We start from the raw sequence: 26,424 nt of genomic DNA on the forward strand, positions 1-26,424 counted from the left end.
ATGAATAATATGGTCTGAAGGGGGGTTGGGTCATAGGTTTCCACCAATGTCAAGAAAAAATCTAAAAAAATTTAGAAAATCTTGAATAAAAGTCAAGTTTCATAAATAAAAAACTTGATTCAATTTCTTCATATATAGGGGCAGTGATTTCTAAGACAGACCTGTTGTGACACTGAGGTTGTTAATCAATTGAATATGCTTTTGACGAACCCATCAAAAACCCATTTTTTAAGTAAATGTGTTTTATGGTAGAATTCATGTAATAACAAAAAAAAAAATAAATGCATGATACTTATGGTTCTATTTAAAAAATATTCAATTAGTAGGCAAATTAATTTCTGCAATTAAACTTTAATGAATAATTGATTTCTGCATTATTATTTTGTGTTGGTCGACTCAAAGAAATGTGATTTATAAATAAATTAATTAAATAAACTTTAGCACAGCTTCATTTGGGTTGCAGTTCATGCCATAGTTTCAAGAATGCTGTCTTATATTTTTGTCTCATGTCTGCTTTTTGTATGCTACTTTGCTTCAAATCAAAATCAAAGTTTGTTATGATGTGATTCTCCATGTAGCTGTTTGGACTGGTTGTCTTGCAAAGACTTTTTTTTTTATCCTCATGAGAAAAATATTTCTTTAGCCTTGTTGGGTAAAAACTGACAGCCAAAAACCCACTCTATTGTGGTGTTAACCATTTCTTGCTCATATACACTTGACTCGTGTCAAAGCTGCAAAACAATTCTTTCCCCTTCATTGCAAATAAATAACAGTAACATTGTGTTTTTTTTATTACCAAAAAGCACACTCCAAAATTAACCATATTTTCCTTGAAATTGCTACCTGACTGCCTAATCAAAGCCATTTTTCCTCCAAATAATAACCCTCCACACAATAATAAACCTAATAATACTTAAACTGATGAATGAGTCGAAGCAGAATCTGACAGATGTTTTAGGCAGTAAAGCAATTTCAAGCATGACTATTACCAAATTAAAACAGGGACATTACCAACTCTAAAACATAACCTAAAACTTAATCCTAACCTGTAACTTAATATCACCTGTAAAATATGAAACATTGATCCCTTCCAGAAAATACAATTACAACACATTGCAACATAATGTCTTTATTTTACATACTTTAAGTTCATGGAACAGGAAATCGCCTGCTTCACATTTTAGCCAGCTGTCACCATTGCTTAATCTGCTGAATGCTGTCAAATATTAGTATAATAAAAGAAGTAAAGACTCACATAAAAGACAAAATAATGCATGCACATCTTCTCAGTACAACCAAAAAACTGAAGAAAACACAGGATATTTTCACAGTACGTGACGTGTGGGACAAAATACTGTGCTTTACTATGCAAAGAGAAGCTGGTGGTCATCCTACTCGTTTCCGTATGTTTATTAGGCAGTATATAAAACTTAAGATTTGCATTTTAAAACATAGCAGAGGTCAAACACAGCAGCTTCCCTATAATAAATCAAGCAAAAATATTGCCACAGTCCAATCACCCTGCAGCCTAAGGCCGGTTACGTACTGAAGCTAAGCAGGGCTGAGCCTAGTCAGTACCTGGATGGGAGACCACATGGGAAAACTAGGATGCAGTTGGAAGTGGTGTCAGGGGATGCTCAACCTCTAGTGTGAGTCGTAACGCCCCAGTATAGTGAAGGGGACAGTATACTGTCAGTGATCGCCGTTGTTCGGATAAGACGTTAAACCAAGGTGCTTTCTCTCTGTGGCCATTAATAATCCCATGGTACTTCTCGTAAAGAGTAGGGGGGTAACCCTGGCCAAATTCCCTCCCTCGGCCCTTACCCGTCATGGCCTCAAGTGGATGCTGCACACTGGTGTTGGTATAGAGAGACCCCCCTCTTTATTGTGAAGTGCTTTAAGTGTTAAATTGATAAAGTGATAAACTGCCTAATAAGGTCCCTTTAGGGCTGTGTTTCTCAACCACATTCCTGAAAGACCACCAGCACTATATGTTTTGGATGTCTCCTTTGTCTGTTACACCCATTTCAAGTCTTTCAGACTCTGCTAATGAGCTGATGATCTGAATCAGGTGTGCTTGGTTTAGGAGACATGGAAAATGTGCAGAGCTGGTGGTCCTCCAGGAACGTGGTTGAGAAACACTTCTTTAGGGTATATTTGTTGAAATGGGTTAACCCCCCCCCCCCCCTAATACTATATGATTGTGACGTTTATGTGAGCGTTCTTGGCTATGCCGACCAAGTCTACACATGAGTAGAGCATAACTTGCATTTGACCACAAGTCAGTGATAAGAGTTTATAATTTCAACATTTTAAATTGTTCTGTTATAAACACACAGATCCATTTCATAAGACGTGTTATAAGGTGGTTTATGTGTTATTTATTCTGTATGATGCATGGATGCATGGATGCATGGATGGGCATAGATGGGCTAAAAAAAAAATACATGTACTCCGACTGTGTTTGACAAAAAATATACATTGAAGATGGCTTGAGGGTGAGTAAATTATGGGTCATATTTATTTTAGGTGACCTGTTCCTTTAATTTGCACATAAATATGGAGTACATTTTGATTAGCTTTTTTTCATATATTGCTCTTATATATATTCTACACAATTAGCTATTTGAGATTAGCCGACCTGACCTCAAAAGGGGGTCAGCAGGATGAATGGAAACAGGAGAGATATTGCAGACCTTTTGTGACATTACTAATGCTGAGTCCAGACTGGATGATTTTCAAAGTAGTCGTGTCACAGATGTTTTCACACTGCATGACTATCTGGGCTAGCGTTTTGTCGCTGCTTTGTTTACACTGCAAGATGGCTTTCACATTGCATGACTTTACAATAGGAAGAATCGCCGACAACTTTGTCTAAACTACATCTCACAGCCAAAAACACATTATTTATCTTTTGTTATTAATTGCATAACGAGAAGGAAGCCTTTGATGGGGTAGAAAATGTACATATTTGCTCACCTGGGTTTGAAGGGAATTAGCGATTTCTTCTCAACTTTCTTTTTTGACTTTTTGTACAGACACGGGTAAAATGTACAAATTTACACTAGTTTTTCCTTCATTTCTTGGGTCCAAATAAACTGAAAATGAGCGCTTTTAACTTCTCCCTCAACCTCCCGTTGGCCTGCTGGTACACACACACACACATACACACAAGTGAATGCTGCTCTCTCATTGGCTGTAGGCGTTCGCCGATGTTATTTTCGGTCAAAACTCATTTCACGTGGCATGATTTGAATCGCTGACAGCTCCAGATTTTTAGCCTGGCAAATATCTCACAGGCATCAGTGACTTATTGGCGATTCTCTCAGATCTTTAATAGTTCACTCTGTGTGATTGTCGCTCAGGTGAACGAGCACCAATTTGCCTGTGATTTCAGGCATTTGATGGTGATTTCTTAAAACCTGTCGCCCAGTCAAATTCAAGATTAAAATCATGCTGTCTAAACTCGGCATAAGGGACAGCTACTACTTATGGCAAAGTTCATATGCTGGACATATCTTTGCATAAGCTGAGATTGACATTTTTCAGGCTCTAGAGCACATGAAGTCATCCACTTTTATTGAATCTATTATGTGACTAAAGCCTGTTTGACATAATACAGGGCTGCGCAACAGGATCTGTCCCCTTGAACATCAATATAGGAACTCTGACGTATAATTACCGAATATGCTTTCATACGGCATTTGATCAGTCACAGCTGCTGTGTAATCACGAGTCCGAGAGCCAACGCTGGGTGTAGTTTTTCTTCACCACCAGCAGGAAACTGGACCCAAACCAAACCAGACAGTTCTGATGGCTGCTCAGAGCTCCATCCTGACAGTTTATATTCAGAAGACACAGAGCCTTATTGATGAAAATCCGAACACTCTTTTTAATTTTTCCCTTTGCTTTGCTGAACTGGCCACCATCGGGACGATTATTTTGTCTTAAGGATGTGTGGCCTTGTGTTTCGTTGTGTTTCAGTGATCCATTTCCTTTTCAAAATGCAGCTCTGTCCAAAAGCAGCAAAGGCAGAGGTTGATGTATGGACTTTTAGAGAAGAATACTCTGAGCAATATTTTAAGCAAATGCGCAGGCAGGTTTTATGGTCCGTAAAAATGTAAAATCAAATGCTTTCAGTGGACTTTATCCAAAGAATGATGCTTTTAAGCTATTGCTTAGTTTCAAGCATTCTGCTTAAAAATATTGCAACTGACTTCTGTGCATGGAAAGTAAAAAAAAAAAAGTTTGCTTAGCTAAAATTAAAGTTGCACTACCACCAAAAACACATTATATATTTGCATGGATGTGCTCCATTTTTAATTGATTTTTGATTTCCTTTAAAAATTACAGTTCATTTCTAGAATCTGAGATTTGATACTATTTTGAATGCAAGATGGAATGAAGAAAAATGATTTAGGTGTGTGTGTGTGTGTGTGTGTGTGTGTGAGGGGGGGTAGGGGGGTAGCCCCTACTGGCCCATATCTATCAGCTGATAACCACTGATAAGCCTATTCATTCGACTGATAACATTCGAAGCATCGCCAGTCAGTCAGTCAGCATGTAACCTTAAAGGCAGTGGTCACCAAACTTGTTCCTGGAGGGCCGGTGTCCTGCAGATTTTATCTCCAACCCTAATCAAACACACCTGAACAAGCTAATCAAGGTCTTACAAGGTATACTTAAAACATCTAGGCAGGTGTGTTGAGGCAAGATGGAGCTAAACCCTGCAGGGACACCGGCCCTCCGGGACCAGGATTGGTGACCCCTGCTTAAAGGGATTAACAAATAACACAGAGCACTACTACGATTTCAGAAACGTTCGTTCTGTTATAATTCACTTACATTTTAATATGTTTTGGTGTGATTATAACCCACTATAAAGAAAAAAACTGAAGGTTTTGAATGGGAAGCTGTAATGTAGCCGTGGCAGGAATGCATTTTTGTGTGGTGCCCCACCATGAAAGAATGAATGTAGAGGAAAAAAAATTAAGAAACCTCTTTAAATAATTAGCTAATTTCAAATATTTTTAATAAAAGCCTATTTAACAATTTTATTACAGTTTTTCTCATTTGGTTTGGCTCATTTCTTGAAACAGGAATTCCGTTCTCAACACTATAAGATTGTTTTGTAAAACAGCCTTACAGTTTAGCAAAACACTATAGCTCACTTATAAAAGCTCATATCTTTCCCAAAATGGTTCACTCGTGTCAAAACTAAATTTCCTTCTCATTTAAACAGTCAGTGCCCCCAAAATTCCTTTGTCCCGTTGGCATTGCGTAAGCACTGCAAATCAAAATGTTTAGTTGTTTTGGCACTAACGAAGAGGACCATTGAAATATCCCTCATGTCCACCTTTCAGTCTTAGCCCAGTTTTTGAAAATGGTTACTGTTTTTAATCTTTTGACAGAATGCAATTGTGTAGAAAACTAAATAAAATAAATTTATAAAATTGTTTTTTTTATTTATAAAAAGGATTTTAGTTTAAGAGTAGCCTCCAAGGTTTGACATCACACACTGCACTCATACTGTCAAGGAAATTGTAACCATAATAAATCACACACATAAAGCAATTTCTATACATCAGAATAAAACAAAATATACTGTAATATACACACAAACAAAAAAACAATGAAAATTATATGCAGCCTACAGTGCTTGATTGGACATCAGAGATGTGTGAAATTCCTCCTTTTTTGTTCAAGTTCTAGTTTCACCTGACTGTCAGTTGCTGTAATAAATGGATTAAATGTTCCACGGATTCATATATATATAGTATTCATGGTATTATGTTCTTGACTAATTTTTACAATTGAACAGACTATTTTGCATGTGATGACTTATATAATGAAATGATGCTGACATATTTTGGAGCGAACAACCATTGAACTGAAAATCAACAATCAGTTTAGATCAACTAGATCTATTCACTTGGAAATTGTGCTAAATGCCGCCTTCCTGTACCTAATCATTTGCAAAAATGTACTTAGACATTTGTACTTTGATGAAATGAATGAGAAAATAAAGTCTGTTGTAAACAATTGCCAAGTGGTTTGGAGGTTTGTTCATGTTGTTTTGAGAATGTAATTCCTGTTTCAAGAAATGAGCCAAACCGATACCGATTCTGCATACAATAGAACTGGAAAGATTTAGAAAAAACAAAAACATTATAACCTTACTTCTTGGAAAGGCAATTAAACTAATGGAATCGCCATCAGAAGCAATGCTATTTCCTTTCCCTGTTCCTATTTAAATTGTGAATCCTGAATATAAGTATTTCGTTGACAGATTTTTAAATCAAATTGTGTGTATAGGTTGAAATTCTAGCCTAAACTAGTCTTCGTGCTGAGGCCTTGTACTGCTGTCACAATAACACAGCTATTCCATACTGCACGGTCTGAGGTCTTTCTTATCTGATGAAATTTTGAAAATATTCCCTGCAGAATGGAGCGTTTCTATAATCTGAGACTGTAATGTAATCTCTTATTGTGGAGTGAGAGCATCAGTCAATGTCTCGTATCTCAGCAGGACCATGACTGAAACGCAGCCCTAATTTAGAGCTCTTCATGAAAAAAGTGACTTGAGCAATGCTATATAACCCAAACACACTTCCCCGCATTAGAGCTGGATCTTTGCCCTACATTGTAATCATCTTTAGGTTTGGGAAGTATCCTTATCTTATCATAGATCTGTATCCGACATGTGGGAATGGACACATGCATAGTCTATATAATGTCTTTCCTAAAGCCACTAAAGGCCATGAGATATATCCTGAGATGAAGAATTAACCCGTGTCCTGCTTGACACTCTCAGAAAAAAGTTAATATACAACTGAAGCCAAAATTGTTAGCCCTTCTGTGATTTTTTCCAAATATTTGTAAATGATGTTTAAGGAAATTTTCACAGTATTTCCCAAGACATATTTTCTTCTGGAAAAAAGTCTTATTTGCTTTAACATTATTAGCCCCCTTAAGCAATATTTTATATAACACTGTTATTCAATGACTTGCCTAATTATATGTGCCTAATTAACCTAATTAACCTATTTAAGCGTTTAATTATTACTTTGAATAGTGACACTATAAACAGCAGCTACGCTAATTATTCTCTGTATTCTCCATTTCCACCTGGGGATACTCATCCCGAGGTCCTCAGACTATGCATAGTCTCCAAGACCAGCGACGAGATGATCCCAAAGTTTCCATATCTTGGACCGGGCCGTATCCTGAGCAGCTGCGGTGGTGGTCATAGAGGAGTAAAGAGCATGAGACTGATTCCTGTGACACTCCTGGGACAGACGAGTCTTCGCTGAGAATGCAGCTCTGCACAAGATGTTTGGCCAGAGGAGAAATTAAAATGGTCGTGCTCAACTGAGACTGGTTTCTCTCAAGGTTTTTTCTTCACTATCGCCAATTGGTGAGGTTTTTTTTTTTTTTTTTTTCCTTGCCGCTGTCACCGCTAACTTGCATGGTTTGGGATCGGTAGAGCTATGCATCGATGGATTTGCTCTTCAGTGTTTGGGCTCTCAGTAGTGATTATTAAAGCACACTGAACTGAGCTAATCTGAACTGAACTTAAACACTAAAAACTGAACTGTTCCAATTTACTATAATCTTTTATGTGAAGCTGCTTTGACATTATCTACATTGTAAAAGCGCTATACAAACAAAGGTGAATTAAATTGAACTTTAAAGTGAATACAAATATCATGAAAAATATTATGTACTGTCATCATGGCAAAGTTAAAATAAACCTGTTATTAGAAATGAGTTATTGAAACTATTATATTTAGAAATGGGTTGAAAAAAAATCCATAAACAGAAACTGGGGGAAAAAAATATACAGAAGGGCTAATAATTCAGGAAGGTTAATAATTTCAACTGTTTATATTTGTTTAACTTGTTAATTCGAGATTTAGTTTTGCATGATATTGCTATAAAATTCCAAACATATACCATGGAGATGTGTGGCTTTTGACCTATTACTTTTCAGTATTGCTCCTAGACAAATCTCAAATATTTGTTTATGAAATTATAAATTGTTTAGTGCGGTGCATTTTTTTTTTTTTTTCATCTATCACAGGGGTGTCAAACTTAATTCCTGGAGGGCCGAAGCCCTGCACAGTTTAGGTCCAACCCTGCTCCAACACACTTACCTGTAGGTTTCAAACAAGCATGAAGGACTCAATTAGTTTGATCAGGTGTGTTTAATTAGGGTTGGAACTAAACTGTGCAGAGCTGCGGCCCTTTTGGAACTGAGTTTGACACCTGTGATCTATAACATTATAAACTCTAGATGATGGATAGAAAAGCCCAAAGTGTCTTTTTTTTAAAGATAGATGAACTGTAAATGTAGACCAATTATTCAGCAACTGTTAATGTTTTAGTTTGGTAAGGTCATTTTTAAAAAAGTGCCTCTGACAGTGAGGGAGAGAAGAACACCGATATAGTGTCGGAAAACATTTTACAGAAATCTCATTTTGCAAGCTATCTTCATCAAATTTGACATATAAACTCATAAAACACTTGGCTTTCAGGGTATTTTTTTTCTAGGACATTACATTAATATTTTCCTGTGTTTGCATTAGAGCTGTGAACCTATACTGGTCTCACGGTTCGGTACAATTATCATGCCATCGATTCGGTTTAATTCGATATCTCGGTGCATCACGGTGCATTGACAGTGCTTTTCATACATAGTTTTATATGTTCTTCACAGCAGCAATTCTTGTATTAAAATGTATGAATATATTTATATTTATATACTATTTGTAAAACAATTTTGTCATTTAATACAAACAGTCAGATAGCTATATAAACTGTATCTTTAAACAACAAGAGCATTTAGCAAATAATATAAACAAATATAAATATCCCGCTCGCTTTCTGATCCTTGTCTAGTTCTCTTTCACCCCTTTGATTGGTCACACCCTCAACAAAAACGGTTACGATTGGCTCTTGTGCACTGCGCTCTTCACAGATGAGTGACACTAATAAGCGGCAGGCGGCAGCGGCGATCACAGCTGATCCATGATAGACACAGTCGAGAAAACTCGGCAGGCACGTGCTCGTGTATCCAGAAGAATTGCTACATTCATTCTCTTAATCGCTGTGAAATAGAGCCTTCTGATGTAAATGTTAGTGAAAGACTGATCCAGCAAACACACACGCAGTAAAATTGTGCACAGTTTATCAGTTTTTAGTAGTTGGAGTGTTGTAAATACTCGCGATCGCCTCCCTCGCAACAGAGCGCAGATGACGTCAGTACATAATAACTGGTTATGATTATTACTGAACTGATACTGAATTGTCCTCGTCTGCATCGCGGTGCACCGAAGAAACAATTAATTTTGACACCCCTAGTTTGTATATGGAAAAACAAATACAACACAGTACAGTTTTTTTTTTCTTATGACTTTATAATGTTTAGCTTTTTATATTTTTAAGCAAGATGCTTTCCCTTTTACCACCTTAAAGCCCAAAATGTCTTCTTTCCTAATTTGTGTCTATAGCTCACTCGGGTCAAGAACTAACTAATTAAAGTTAGGTAGGTGTAAATACCTGAAAGTGTGCTGGCTAACAGGAAAAAAAATTCTAAACTCAGGTAAATCCATAACTTTATTAATTATTGACTAATTTGTATTAAAGTGTATGATCAAGTTTGTATATTTTAGTATGATTTGCTTCTCCTACATATATGTAATGAAATCGTATGCGTTTTTATGAATTACTAGCTTGTGGCAGAACTACCATAGTACGATGCATCCTTTGGGAAAAGAATGATGTAGTGACAAGTGTTTACCAAAACCGTAGTGCTTTGTCACAGATCCATCGTTTGAACAACGTAAGTTATAACATAAAACGTCCATAATCTAAACTGGGTGGAGTTACAACTTCTTTTGAGAAATTTTGTGCAAATTATATTGTTTTACACACATACACATTTTTTAAAAAATCCAATATTAGTTTTGGTAGAACATGCACTTATTTTCCATATTAAATGAAATACATGTAAATGGCACATACAGTATGGGGCCTATGTTTTCTATACAAATATTATTGAGATTAATACATATTCTATTCTAAAACAAAACCACTAAGCTAACCCATATTTTAATCTCGTATACAAATCAAATAAACAGTTTAATGGTTGTAATTTACAGTAGGTTTTTTATTAAGCAAAGAACAAATACTACTACTTAATAATAATAATAATAATAATAATAATAATAATAATACGCGACGCAGTGGTGCAGTAGGTAGTGCTGTCGCCTTACAGGAAGAAGGTCGCTGGTTCAAGCGTTTCTTTGTGGAGTTTGCATGTTCTCTCTGCTTTTGAGTGGGTTTCCTCCAGGTGCTCAGGTTTCCCCCACAATCCAAAGACATGCAATACAGGTGAATTGGGTAGGCTAAATTGTCCGTAATGTATGTGTGTGAATAAGTGTGTATGGATGTTTCCCAGAGATAGGTTGCAGCTGGAACGGTATCAGCTGCGTAAAACATATGCTGGATAAGTTGGCGGTTCATTCCACTGTGGCGACCCCAGATTAATAAAGGGACTAAGCCAAAAAAAAAATGAATGAATGAATGAATAATCCTGTAATAATAGTTCATTAATTCATTCATTCATTTATATTTGGGGTGGAGTCGCCACAGTGGAATGAACTGCCAATTTATCCAGCATATGTTTTACTCAACAGATGCCCTTCCAGCCACAATCCATCACTGGGAAACATCCAAACACACTTATACACTACGGACCTAACCAATTTACCTACACCTCATGCCTTTGGGCTTTGGACACCCCGAGGAAACCCAAGCGAACACAGTGAGGATGTGCAAACTCCACACAGAAATGTCAACTGACCAAGCCGAGGTTCAAACCATCAACCTTCTTACTGTGCCAACTGCACCACCGCGTCACCCGGGGGATGAGCAAATCGTACAAATTCATTCAAATTAGTCACTAAAACAAAAAGGGTACGAATTGCTGTAAGATGCTCATTTTAGATTAAAGCAAAGTGGGGGAGAGAGAGAGAAGGGGTAAGGTCGGGATATGTCCTCGAGCCGGGATTCAAACTCGGGGCGCCCTGAAGTGCTAACAAACCATATGGCAGTGCACTATTATTATACCCACTTTTCTAACAATATGTAAAATAGTTGCAGTATATCGAGAGGCTGCATTACCAAAATGAAGATGAGGAAATTAGAAATGTTTTATTTTTATGCATCTGCAGCAGAAGCTTCCATAATTGGTTTAGTTTTTGAGGATCATTCAACAGGAAATAAGAATATATTACAGTTAACTTTTTGAAGTACTAAATTTAATAAACTACATGGAAAAAGAAAAGTAGTGGACAAAGAATGCCTTGGATTGTCATGCTTTGTTTTGTTCCATTCAAAACAACATTTTGAAGGGTGAGTTCTGAAACGATTAACTTGTTTGAATACAAAATGCCTTGAAGTATTCAGGTATAATACTTCAAAATTGTCCAATGGGAATTATTTTCTTAAGCATTTTAATAATCTTTTTGGAAAGCAAAAACAACACTTTTTCACTCTAGAAGGGGAACGTTGATTAAATCGGATGGTGCTGCATTCTGTCAGTCTTCTAAAATGTCCCAAGGGGTATTATATAATCCTTCTGTGTGATAGAAAGACTCCCTCATTAAGTAGGAAATCTAGCATAAGAGTCAGTGTTCATGCAGTCTCTATCATAATATTCATGCTTTACCTCAGTTTATACCTCATGGCTGCCTCTGCACTTGATTTGCAATTCTGTTTAATAATTGCTCCAAAAAGTGGGATTTAAATATGTCATCCAAAGACTGTCAGACAGTGAAACTTAATGACATGTTTTGTTGCCATGGCAAAATCTCTTCAAGATGAATTCCAGAGTGCTTTATGCATTTTGAAATGAAAAGTGTTCAAGTCTATTATATAAAAAGCTGATTTTGATGTCACCATGACATTATGCAGTCACAGGAGGAAGCAATGAGGGGAGCTGAGTGACACAGGACATTAAAGGTGCTGTATGTAAGTTTTTGACTCTTCTAAAGTATAAACATACCATGTTTGCAGGTATTTAAGAAACATGCTAAGTAAACATTCTTGTTTACCTGAAAAACTATGCTAAGGTTGGATATTCTGCTTTGAAAATGTGTGTGACGTCCTGGAACGTCTGTCTTTATTTGGGTTCTTTTAACCGGCCCAATGCCAGTTCAGCCTATTATATTTCAGCACCCCAGGGTGCCTTAATGGAAAACAGCATATTTCATTCATTCAGACAGAAAGGCTCTCAAAGCTCTCAACCTCCAGTGGACAGTAGTAGTCTCCAAAATGAGACGCAGATTCAGAGTTTCACATGAGGTTATTAATTAGCAAATATTATAAATATTATGAATGTAAACATTAGCTTGTAACCTCATGTCCTAACAACACGCCACTTGACGAGATTTGCAGTGATAAGCAATTTGGCTGTTTGCACCATAAAAAACAGGATAGAAGTTTAAATACATCCATTCAGAAGCACCGAATAGTGCACTTGCTGCACTCCAACGAAATTGTAAGGTTTATAATCTAATAAAATCGAAAAAATGAATACATATTAACCTTCTTTAACATGAATAAAGGTACATGCTGAATCACTGATATGTGTTGGCTTGCAGTTCTAAAGTTCAATTTCAAACGATTTATTTTATTTTCAAGATCTGAGGTGAACTACCTGCAGCTGCTTTCAGTAGTATGACATAATATGGTATAAAGTATGGATAAACGTCATGTAAAATCACATTCAAACTCACACTATTAACTGTGAACTGGGACTACTGGTTATAATGCTCCCCATTCTCAGAGGGTGAGGTGCCCTCCTAGATGGCTAAAAGACAATGTACAGTAGATGCAAATGCAAATAATTGGAATTTAAGTTGGTGTTTTGTATTAAAGTGTTTTTATGTTATATACAAGGTAAATAAGGGTCACTCATTAATAATGCATTCAGTTAAAAAAACAATAAAGGGAATTAAGGGTGAAGTGTTCTTAACTACAAGGGAATATGTTGTATTGTTGGCACTAGGAATCGCTGTGAATAATTGATATAGATAGATATTGATATAGAGAGTTTGTAGGAAGTAAAGAAGTTTATGGTGGTGACATTTGCACATGGATTAAAAACACTTCACTAGAGTTACTACATCTGCCTTGTGTTGAGTTATTCAGTTAGTGGAAATAGCAGCCATGGTTTAAAAGTCACTTTTGCTTTAATTGTTTGTGTTTCATTGTGTCAGCTAGCCAGTGTTTTCATGTTCAAAGTGCTTGCATGTTTATTATTTTGTGCAGCAATTTGACATTTCCAGTTCTGTGCAGTGTTTCAGTCATTTTATTCATTTCTGTTTCAAGTGTTTCCCTGTTTTAGGTCCACAAGTTTTATGTTTTTTTTTTTTCCCCAAATATCCGTTCCGTTAACATGCTCTTAATTCTTCAGTGCTTCAATACTACAGTGGTCCATCTTTCCATGTCCTTCTCTTCCAGTATTTCCAGTGATTCTCACATGCTCCACACAGAAGCCTTTTGCTTCCATCCTGTGTAACTGGCCAGAGGTTTGCCTCCATTACAGTAAATCACAAAATCAGTGAGCAAAAGAAACCCCTTACAAAGGTGCTCAGGTAGTCCTGCAGCTATGGAATCTTGGCAGTGATGTTTTAATACAAAACAGCCTGATAACATTTCTTTTTTTCACGTTTTATTATGCTTTCTCATCCAAAAATGTGGTTATTTCCTGCAAAAGGCTAATATGCTGTGCGGGAGCAGATGTTTAACAGATATGCAAAAAAAGAAAAAGGATCTTCCCCTCATTTTACAATATGGAGAGACATTAGTGAGCACTCCTGATATTGATTTCTGTGTGGCCTTCAAATGGAAAGATGTTGGCAAAGAGAAAAGTCTAGTCAGAGAATACATTTGAGAGGAAAAGCATCATACTTTTATCTGTTTTTTTTTTTTTTGGTATTTTAGTTGGTCAGATTCACTTTGAGTCAAGTCGTGACATCCAACTTAAGGGTTTCTTTGGTGTTATTTTCCTGCTTTGCACATTGCTGTGATTATCAGCCATTTAACCATAATGAGGCCCCACAGATTCTGGCCAGTTGTGTGCAGACCAGGGCCAGAGCAGGGCGGGATGTGCTTTAACAGTTTGGAAAACAGACATCAAAGCATCGAGAGGTTGGCAGATCCCTCATAAGATGGAGAGAGGGAGAAGGAAAGAGAATGTCTGACAAGTTAATCCAGAGCAGGGGGGAGTTATTATTATATTGGCTGTTTCTGCTCCATTCCTTCCTCCCCAATCATTCATATACTATAGCACTGAAGCTCATATTCGATTCTTTGAAAGTATAATACACTCAAAAAATAATGTTTGCTGTTTGTTGACTACTTATTTAAAATGAGCTGAAACAAAGCGATTGTTGAATTGTTGTGGGGTCAACTTATTGTTTTATAATCAATCCACTTACATTGGTGAAAACAAATGTTAACATACACCGTACATCTGTCCAACTGCTTACTACACAAATTTCTAATCAGCCAATCACACGGCAGCAACTCAGTGCATTTAGGCATGTAGACATGGTCAAGACAATCTGCTGCAGATCAAACCGAGCATCAGAATAGAGAAGAAAGGTGATTTAAGTGACTTAAGGTTAGGCATGGTTGATGTGGAGTATTTCAGAAACTGCTGAACTACTGGGATTTTTATGCGCAACCATCTCTAGTGTTTACAGAGAATGGTCAAGAAAAGAGAAAAGATCCAGTGAGCGGCAGTTCTGTGGGTGCAAATGCCTTGCTAATGCCAGAGGTCAGAGAAGAATGACCAGACTGGTTCCAGCTGATAGAAAGGCAACAGTAACTCAAATAACCACTCGTTACAACCGAGGTATAAAGAAGAGCAGCTCTGAATGCACAACACGTCCAACCTTAAGATGGATGGGCTACAGAAGCAGAAGACCACATCGAATGCCACTCCTGTCAGCTAAGAATAGAAAACTGAGGCTACAATTTGCACAGGCTCACCAAAACTGGAAAATAGAAGATTGGAAAAAACGTTGCATGATCTGATGAGTCTCGATTTCTGCCTTGTGTCAATGGTGCAGGCTGGTGGAAGTGTAATGGTGTGGGGGATAATTTCTTGGCACACAATTGGCTTATTAGTACCAATTGAGCATCGTGTCAACGTCACAGCGAACCTGAATAATGTTGCTGACCATGTCCATCCCTTTATGACCACAGTGTACACAGTAAACACTGGCTATTTAAAGCAGAATAACATGCCATGTCATGTCATAAAGCGCAAATCATCTGGAACTGGTTTCTTGAACATGATAATGAGTTCACCGTACTTAAATGGCCTCCACAGTCAGCAGATCCCAATCCAATAGAGCACCTTTGGGATGTGGTGAAATGGGAGATTTGCATTTTGGATGTGAAGCCGACAAATCTGCAGCAACTGCATAATGCTATCATGTCAATATGGACCAAAATCTCTCAGGAATATTTTCAGTACCTGGTGCTAGTAAGGTATACCTAATAAAGTGGCCGGTGAGTGTGGTTCCTTCGTATTTACAGTGTTAAAAATGCAGGGTTCCACACACTACAAAAATATGTTTGCTGTTAGTTCAAACTACTTATTTAAAGTGAGCTGAAACAACACAATTTCGAAGGTTTTTGTGTTAAATCCACTTAAATTTGTAAAAAAATAATAAGTTAACTTAATTACTTCGTGTTGTCCTAACCCAAATGGATTGTGTGGAACCCAGCATTTTCTACAGTGCACAGTTCATTCATATTGTCCCAACACAAATAGATTTATTTAACAACACAATTAAGTGAATTGAACATAAAACAATTACATTGTCCCAGAAAGATCTCAAGAATTGTGTTTTTTAGCTCTATTAAAAAATAAAAAAATTAAGTGTAGTGAAAGAAGAAGAAATGTAAAATATTGTGCAAAAAAAGGTTCAAAAGAAGTGTGCAAAACATATTTGGCATTTGATTAGGTTAAACAAAAGAGAAAAAAATGGTGCTTCCGAGAACAGGGAGGGGATTTGGCTCTTGTTTAACTCTCGCAAGGATCCTGTGTTTAGAATCCATGATGTGAAGTCCAGATTTGGGTTAATGAACCATGACTTACACCTTTTCGTATGAAATGGATATGACATCTGAATCAAGAGCAAAAGAACAAAGTTCTCTTGGTACCTCATTACCGAAAATTTCAACTCACAATTGTCTCATCTGGTTTGGAGCTGAAGCGGTGTCATTTTTTGTTTGATGTAAGTGCTCCAATGGCGTATTTGCCATATGTTTTCAATAACAGTATTCAGGCCTGGGTGGATCTTTTTTTGTTTGGATGCATCAGTCAGTGGAACAAATGTCATTTGGATATTTTAAAATGGAAACAAAGCGTCCCGCTCTAAATGCACATGACCTCAAAATTGTGCCTACAGTATGTTGTTATTTAGTTTGAGAAGGTTGTATTCCAACTCTTACTATTCACTGAATTTGATTTGCATAATGACCAAAAATACATACAGGACAATGCAACATACCAGAAACTTTACAATCCATTGATACGGTAAAAATAACAGACACTGTCTAAACTGCATTATTTTATGCATCAAGGTCGCCACACAAGTTGCAACCAGACATATTCCTGTGCCATGAACAACAAGCCACGAGTTACCACTTCATCTGGTACACTGGAACCCTACTTGTAGACAGCTGAAAATTGAAATCCATGGCTCAGGGGTGGAAGCCAAAGTCATCTTCGCATACTACTTATTTTAAAAGTAGAAAAAAATCACAAATCACTGCTTCTTAAAATACAATGATTGAACTTAAATTTTCTATACCCAAACATCAGGCTGTGAAGAGTGAGTGGTTCCAGTTTAATTTTGCAAAAATACCTCAGTATTGTAGCCCCAGCCTTGAGCTGTGTTCCCATCCTTTTTCTGCCGAGCGCTTCAGCAATTTACACGCTTACAACGGGCGATTCGTTGGCTGTTTGTTAAAGGAAGGATCAGAAAAGACTACTGATGTATGGGACTTTGTCAGAACTTGACAGGAACATTACAGTACACAGTTTCTTCCCCCATTTAACAAGTGTAAGTAAGTGCGATTAAAATGGTTGCTTCCTTGTTTTCTCTAGCTTGCAAATTATGTATTTAATCGTGTTTTGTTACTAAAACCACATTGAAAATGTGACGTGTGCCGCTTTGTTTACGGATGTAAACGGGTTTGAGCTAACGATCTACTGCCGTTTGTCATTGCTATGGCCACCATCAGGTGTTCCTACACACATAGGGCAGTCAAGTTTTAAAATAGTTCAGCTTTTGCCACTGTGCGGATTAATACTGAATGTGTCACTGCATTTACTTGTGGTTAAGAACATGCTGGTGTTAAACTGCCTTGCTTTAATGCACTCCTGCATTGGGCATACAAATACACTCTGGACTCTGACTACTTGTTGATAAGCTGTGGTGGGCATTTCTCTCTGTCTCAGACTGAACACAGTCGATCAGTCACAACAAACTGGGTCTTCGGACTAATCAGCGCAGATTAGCATCAAGCTAAGGATGGGGTTTGGAAAAAAATTAATCACTGAACAAATCAAATGGGAGATTTTGAGATAATTAGATAAAATAAATGCATATTAGAAGACAATGAAAGTGTTTTTTGAACCTTTCATGCATATCAGACTTGTTGGAGACCCTCCAAAACCAAAATATGACCCCTTTTTAATGCATAATATGGACTCTTTAATAAATTTTACGTTATGTCATAAATGGAAGAATAATAAATTTTTTCAAACTGATTTTTAATACATTTTAAGATAAGATTTCTATCAAGTGAATTGTACCAGATGTTGCATTGGACATACAAGAATAACTTAAAATTCCTATTACTGTAAAACTGGGCTGTCCAGCTTTTAATGACTGCAGAAGGCTTTTTAAATGAAATTAACTTATTTTTAATTTAAAAAGTGTCACCAGGAAAAAATGCAGAATTTTTATAATAGCTTAGCGTTAACAATCATATCTAATTTAAATATTCACTTGTTTGTGTTTTTTTATTTTATTTTATTAATAAATGTTTTTGCCTCGAAAATAGTCATTGCTGACATGGCATTAAATAAAAATATTTATGATATGATATGACTTTACATTATACATTTACAAAATCCGTACAGGGTTATTTTATATTTTGTTTTATTTTATTTTATTTTGTTTGTTTAAACATCAGCTCTAATTGGTAAAGATTATGTACATTTAAGTATTTCCAGTTGTATTCAGTTTGTATGAATTGTATATATGTTAGTGTAATTTTACCCCCTTTGGTGTGGGTATATTAACGTTTTACTTTTCCTAAAATTAATAAAAGCCTGTCTGTTAGTCGCCCCGGGTAAGCAGGGTACTTTGGATGTTTTCAAAGGAAAAATATGGTGTTTACTACTACATAAAGACCTCAATTCATAGTTTGGCCACTCTAGACATTAGCAGTGATAAAGATTAGCATTTGTTACTTTGCAGCTTGTCTTAAACTGCCTTGAGTTTTCTCTCGGAGGCAAGATCGGATTACCATCTAATAGTTTAAAATGTACATGTTATCAACAATATATCAAACTATTTTCCCTTCCATTGAAATAGTATCTTTATTGACTGTAATTAAAAGCAGACATGATAATAATGTTCTCTGTATTAGATGTTTTCTTTGAGCTAGTTTTGAGATTGCAAATTGCAGTTATTTTATGATCTTTAATTTTATTGCATTGTTACTCATCCTATGTAGTTATATATTTAAATAATACAACTTTTCAGTTGTTTTTTAATGTTTTTTTTTTTTATTTTACATTTTCTCTTATTACTTAATTTAACATCTATTTACTATAATTCTGTCTGTTTCTCTCTAACTGTCTTCCTTTATTTATAATTCTTAAATTTTTATGTACATCCATATATTTTTTTCCAAGCACTTTAAATCTCTCCAGTGCTGTGTTTTATTTATTGATTTATTTCCATTTGACATATTTAAATGATTAATGTAAAAATGTACTCATTATCTTTTTATTTTCGTTTACATTCCTTCATTTATTCTTTGCAAAGTTGCATTTGTATTTTTGTAGACTTCTTGTTCTTACTATTTTATTTGTTTCTGAATCACTTTATTCTCTGCAGGGTTGGATTTTATCTTACATTTGATCTAATTTAAAGGTGCTGTATGTAAGTTTTTGACTCTTCTAAAGCACAAAAATATCATGTTTGCAAATATTTTAAAAACATGCTTATTGAACATTCTTGTTTATCTGAAACTACACTGAAGTCAGATATTCTGCTTTGAAAATTTGAGTTACGTGCTGGAACTTGTCTTTGTTTTGGTTGTTTTCACCGGCCAACTGCCACTTTAGCCACTAATAATCCAGAACCCTGGGTTGCCTTGTTGGAATACATTTATTGGGTATTTTCATTTATTCATTCAGAATGGCTCTAAAAGCATGAGCCCTTGACCGAAATGTGACTTTTGGTGAACAGTAGCAGACTCTGAAATGAGGTGCAGATTCAGAGTTCCCCATGAGGTTATTAATTAGCAAATAATATGAATATTATGAGTGTAAACATTAGGTGAGCAGGTTACATTGTTATCGCGTGTCCTAACAACACACTACATGACGAGATTTGCAGTGATAAGCAGTTTGGCTGTTTGCACTAGACGAAAAATGTCAGAAATGTAAATACATCCATTCAGAAGCACATGATATGCACTCACTGCATGAAATGGTAAGGTTTATAATCAAATTAATACATATTAAACCTCTTTAACATTAATAAATGTAGATGCCAAATCACTGATATGTGTTTGTTTTGAGTCTTAAGTTCAATTTCAAATGGTTTATTTCATTTTTGAAATCTGAGGTGAACTATCAGCTGCTGCTTTCAGTAGTATGGCAATAAATATCATGGAAAAAGGAATACAAACTTACACTATTCGCATTTAACACTGAATAAAGCACATAAAGGCTTACCAGAGGTGATCATTGTCAGTTTATCCTGTCGTTCAGCTGCAAGAAATAGAAGCCGTTTCTAATAGATAAATTCCAAGTGTTGGTTACAACAAAAACTCATTTTAATCTGAAAATATTCCTTCTATATTCATGCCGTTACTTTTACATAGAACATGATTTAAATCAAACTTTAGGCTCGATAGTCAGGCACCTGTTGATGTCGTCAATCTGCTGACAACCTGCGCTTGCGTGCGTTTTGATCCAGGAATGCAATAACTAGTTCAACCGCTGGGTGTCAAACTTACATACTGCACCATTAATATATATTTAATTATTTCTATCTGTCTGTTTGTCTGTCATCATTTTACATATATGTATTTACATACATTTTCTCCAACCACTTTATCCTCTGCAGTGCTGTATTTTGTTTATTAACTTTTTTTATTTTACATATTGTATTAATTGATATAAAATGTATCTTTTTTACATTCATCCATTCCTCCATATCCTTCATCCAAACTTGCATTCTTTTTTTTTTTTTTTTTAGATTTTTTTTTTCTCGTTGTTTTATTACTTTCTGAACCATTTTATCCTCTGTAGGGTCAAATTATGTTTTTCTTTTTTTTTTTTACTTTTTTTTTTTACATTTTTTATTTACTACACATGAAATGTCCAACCCTTCTGACAGCTATAACTGAAGTGCTAGTCATTCCAGCTTGTCATGGCAGCCTTTTGGAAATGGCAAAAAAAAAAAAAAAAAAACTGTTGTGTACATGTAGTCATGGACGCTATTCTGCCAGCTCAGCAATGTCCCTACCTGTCAAGTCATTTTACAATTTCAGGTTAGCTGTGATTTCTCTACAGGGCAGTTTTCGGTCTTAATGCTACAGAAGAAAAATAAAAGTAACACTTGCTTGACACATTGAAACATTTTGATCAACTGTTGGCTTTGCTAAAAAAAAATCATGGTCCACTTGAGGGCGCTGTTTTCACTGCCTGATCTGCAGTTCGCTCTGTCCTATATTTAGTCACTCTGTGGATTCTGTCATTCTGTCCTTATGTCACTGCTGGCGTAAATTCAGTGCCCTTCGCTAATACTGGCTACCTTGGTAAATATGAGAATAGAGGATGTAAAAAATATCTTTGGTTTTTATCCTTTTGAACAACTCAAATATTATATACAGTTATTGACACTGTTGTTTTATATAAGCAAAATAATTGAAGTATCCACCTTATTTTTAATGCAGAAGTAAGCTATTTTCTGTAAATGCGTTAAGATTTCAGATTAATTTGCCTGTAAAGGACTAAGAATAACAATTGACAATGGGTTAAAATAATACAATAAGAAAAAAAAATAAACCGTTTTAAATATCAAGAAGCCGAATATGTATATGTATGGCAAAAAAAATTGTGGAAGTGAATGAGACCGGAAACCTTGACACATTTAAGTTAACAATTTGTGAATTGTGAACTTATGTGTAAAGCTTTAATATAGCATAAAACATTTGCGATTAAAGCACCGTTTCCTTTCAATGAGTCAAAGAAAACAAAATCATCACTTCCAAAAATTAAAAAAGAAAAATATAAATGGATGCTGTTGGAGAAGCCACTGTTATGGAGCTAATAATGTGTCAAAACTATTTGAATTTGAATAAATTATTTGAGCCTCAGAAGACATGCATTGAACACACTGTGGCTTGTACAGGCATGATATGCTCTTTGGAAGCACAGTCACTCAAGACAGTCCTGAAGGTAATAATATTGAACCACTTTGATGACAGACTTTGGCTGAGGGTTTTTAGCACAACCAAAACAGCATTTCAGATGTTGTGCAATGTGTTCAGGCTGCTGGCTTGACCCCTGACACATCGTGTCAAAAAAAAACTTTAAAAATTTTTTAAGTGTTTATGCTCTCATCCAAAAACAATCTCAAGCATTTTCAGCTTTCTGTTAATATTCGAGCTAATAATCATAAGGATAATCAACAGCCTCCTTTGTTAGTATTGAACAATATTAAAGCAGGGTACTGTACTGTACATGGATGGACCGTGGCTCCGACACACTGCGTTGTAGAGCAGGATTTGTGGCTCATGCTGGAGTGGTCATGCAGGATGGTGGAAAGCGGCCATTGTTGTGTCAGGATGAGCACAGTCTGCCTGAGGGCATGTCCATCTGCCCTGCCATATGATGAAAGGAAATGAACGATGCTGTCGTTCATGCACTGTGTTCAGCCTCACATTTTGAGCAGGTTTTATTTTAGAAACATGCAACAGTGACATTCATATTATTATTATTATTATGGCTACCTGAGACCTGTAGACGGTACTTTTGAACGCATAAAAATACCAATAGTACTGTCAATCATGAGGTGTTCCAATGAAATTTTAGCTATCTGTTTATTTATTTATTTATTTATTTATTTATTTATTTATTTATTTATTTAGCAGCCAAAAGATACGAAATATGCATTTGCTGTTTTTTTTTTTTCCATAAAGGAGTCAAATAAAATCTGCAGAGAATGTTGTTTGTGACCAGTTGTCTTATTTGCCTGATTGATCATTTGCGATCATTTCTTCTTCTGGTTAATGTTGCGTTACCAAACCATTTAAAATAAAATAAAAAAACAAATGGCTTCAGGTATAATTATTCATCATAATGTGATCAGACACCAGGAATGTATAATAGGTGAGTGGGTGAATGAAGAAGAGATTCAGATGTGGTAGAGGGAAGCACTAGCTGCATCCCAAATGGCACACTATACACTATGCACTCATGCACTATGTACTTATGCACTTACACACTCAACAGGATAGTATATGTATGTAGTGGCGTCCCAAATGGCACACTAATGTGTTTTTACTAAGCGGAAATTCAAACCGTTTCCCTGATGACGTTTGACGGTTGCAAAATCAGTGAAATAAACGACCGAATTATCAGATAATACCTGCCGTGAGTATTGCTGCATTCACCATCGGGAGGCGCTAAAATCACTCTCGTAGGAGAATTTTGCTTTCACCATCAAAAATAAATAAAGTTATTCAACATGTGCGTCTGATAGCTCCGCCCCTTCCGCTACGTAAGCATTCGTTGAGTGCGTGAAGTTTTTTTTTTTTTTTTTTTTTTTTTTATACCAGTGCGGTCTTTTTTTTTTTTTTTTTTTTTTATTAAAGCGTTCAACAAGAATACAAAAATATACAGAAAAGGTACAAAACCTTTAACAACAAGGGTAGAGAACAGAACAAAACAAAATGACAAACTAAAGAATATGCCAGGGGGAATATAAATTACAAAAAGCACTTTAAATTTAAAGCAAGGTCACAGTGATGTTTACAAGATCACATACAATACAGTCATCTATTATAAAAAAGAGAGAATATTGTAAGATTCACATAGTGTTACGGATTTTAAAGCTTTAACATTGCTGGAGGTAGAGATTGTATTTAAATAATATTTCAAATCTTTACAAAAAATAAGAAAAAGGGGCTTTACAGACAAAAATTTGCATTTATGTATAAAAAATTTTGCTAGTAAAATAAACAGATTTATTAGAAAATATTTATCTTTAACTTTATCAACATGATAAAAACCAAATAAAACATCCTTGTATGACAAAGAAAAATTATATAAAAGAGATACACGTATAAATAAACTGAATTCTTTCCAAAAAATCTTAATATGGGTACATTCCCAAAAAAGATGATCAACAGATTCATCTAGAATTCTGCAAAAGGAACAAAGGGGATCCTTTTCCGGAAGCATTTTTTTAATATAAACATTCACTGGATAAACTCTATGTAGCAATTTGAAGGAAACCTCTTTAACCTTATTTGTAATTAGAAATTTGTTGGGTAAAGACCACACAATCTTCCAAGGAATGTCATAAAATAAATTACTCCAGTGAAATATGACATGTGGAATAGAAGTTATTTCATTCTGAAAAAGATGCCGAATCTTTCTATTTCTGAGAGAAGGGTTATGCGAGAAACAAATTTTCCCAATCACTGTTTCACATGCATTAATTAATGAGGTAACAGGGAGAACAGAATGAAGAGAGTTTTTTAAAAGGGTAATAGCGCCACTGGGAATTGCGTCCATAACGATGGCAAACTCTCGTGGGGTTATAGGAATGCAGTATTTACTTAAGAACTCAGAATAAGAGAGTAAATGACCATTATTATTAAAAAGTTGAGAAACCAAGCAAATATTGTTCCTAAACCAATTAGGAAAGAATATAGATTTATTTTTATAACAAATATCATGGTTATTCCAGATATAATACCTATGAGGACTAAAGTTGTGTTTATATATTAAATGCCATGCTAATAATACTTGCTTATGAAAATTGGATAATTTAATAGGAAGTTTGGAGATATTATAATTACATACTAATAAAAAAGGGAGACCACCAACTTTGGAAAAAAATATACTTGGGAATTACATTCCAAAGGGAATCAGGATCATTCAAAAATTGCCTCAACCAATTTATCTTGAAAGTATTATTCATAGAAGAGAAATCAAGAAAGTTTAGACCCCCATAATCATAACTGTTTATAATAACAGATTTTTTGATATAGTGTCTTTTGTTTTTCCAAAGAAAGTCAAAAAGCATTCTATCAACCTCAACACAGAAAAACTTGTTCACAAATAGTGAGAGAGCAGGATATGTTACTCTTGAAATACCTTCAGCTTTGGCAAGGAGTGCCCTCCCTCTTAAAGACAAGTCCCTTTGAAGCCAAGAATTAAATTTTTTTTTTGTTTTGGCAATTACTGGGTCAAAATTTAATTTACTTCTAATATTGTCATCTTTGCAAATAGTTAAACCTAAGTAGCATACTTGAGATTTAACAGGGATATTATAAAGAATAGAGGCCGAGCAGGACTTTATAGCAAGCAGCTCACATTTATCTAAATTTAGAGTCAAGCCTGAAGCTTTTGAAAACATTTTAATATATTTAATAGCATGAGGAATCTGTGATTCATCCTTTAGAAAAAGAGTGGTATCATCTGCTAATTGGCTTATGAGAAAATGTTTATCAGCTAAATTAATGCCTTGTAGACTACTGCTCAGCAAATAAGAGGTAAGAAGTTGAGATGCTATTACAAATAGGTAGGGAGAGACTGGACAGCCCTGACGAACTCCCCTAAAAACCTCAAATCTAGGTGACGTACCCGATTTGAGATTAATAGAGCAGGTAGCATTTTTATATAACGTGCGGATGGACTTACAAAAAAAATCACCAAAGTTGAACTTGCGCAATGATTGTAAAATAAAATTGTGCTCAAGAGAATCAATAGCTTTATAAAAATCTAAAAAAAGAATAAAGCTTTCCTCCTTAACTAATTCTGCATAATCTAATAAATCTAAGACGAGACGGATATTATTAGAAATGTGTCTCTTTGGGATAAAACCTGTTTGTGTTTCATCTATTATTGTTCCTAGCACACTTTTAAGCCTATTGGCCAATAATAATGCTAATATTTTGTAGTCACAATTTAAGAGGCAAATTGGACGCCAGTTATCTATAAAAAGAATGTCTTTCTTTGGTTTGGGAATTAAAGTAAGTAAGCCTTGAGATAATGTTGAAGGAAGTGCTTCAGATTCAATGCTTTCTAAAAACATTTTAAGTAAAAAAGGTGCTAAATCTTGAGCAAACATTTTATAAAATTCAGCCGTCAGCCCATCAGTACCCGGAGATTTATTATTTTTAAGGGCTTCAATAGACTCTATTATTTCAGCAGCAGTTATATGTCTATCACAGGTGTCCGTCTCATTTATAGATAAAGTTTTGGTTCCCTTTAACGATTGGAAAAACAACTGTGCAGAATCATCACAATATTTAGATTTATAAAGATTAGTGTAGAAATTTGCACAAAAGGTAGCAATTTGTTTAGGGTCAGAAGACTCAGTTCCATCAATATTCAAGGAATTAATAGTTAGATTTCAAGAATTATTTTTTTCCATCCTAAAGAAATAAGCTGTACTTTGCTCTCCCTGCTCGAGCCATCTTCTTCTTGAGCGAATAAAAGAGCCTTCTGCTCTGTATTTATATATTAAGTCTAACTTAGTTTGCAATTCAGAAAGTTCTTGAAATTCTGCTTCTGATAGGCCATCCTGAACTTTGTTATGAAGGTATATTATTTTATAAACAATAGATTCCTCCTCTTGCTTTTTAAGTTTAGCTAGTTGAGTCCCAAATTTCCTAGCACATTTGCCAATTTCATGTTTAAGGAGTTCCCAATTCAATCCATATTTATTGTCTTTTTTCGCTTTGAGCCAGTAATATTTAATTAAAAATGAAATTTTAATCTTTACTTGATCATGTGTAAGCAATGAGGAATTAAGCTTCCAATAAGATGCCCTGGGTCCTGAGAATATA

General features: G+C 35.4%; 1 protein-coding gene across 3 annotated transcripts in view; it reads right to left on the bottom strand.

The window, feature by feature from the left end:
- Positions 1–26,424, bottom strand: part of crtac1b (cartilage acidic protein 1b) — a 200,994-nt gene that overhangs the window by 12,615 nt on the left and 161,955 nt on the right. For 2 of the 3 annotated variants that reach the window (XR_012388864.1, XR_012388870.1), the window contains exon 17: positions 20,606–22,224. The exons of the other annotated variant lie outside the window; for it this stretch is intronic. The gene's annotated coding sequence lies outside the window, so the exon portion shown is untranslated. Of the gene's footprint in view, positions 1–20,605; positions 22,225–26,424 lie in introns of those variants that run through there. 3 annotated transcript variants of the gene reach the window in all.

This window comes from Danio rerio, chromosome 13 (assembly GCF_049306965.1).
Source record: "Danio rerio strain Tuebingen ecotype United States chromosome 13, GRCz12tu, whole genome shotgun sequence".
NCBI lineage: Eukaryota > Metazoa > Chordata > Actinopteri > Cypriniformes > Danionidae > Danio > Danio rerio.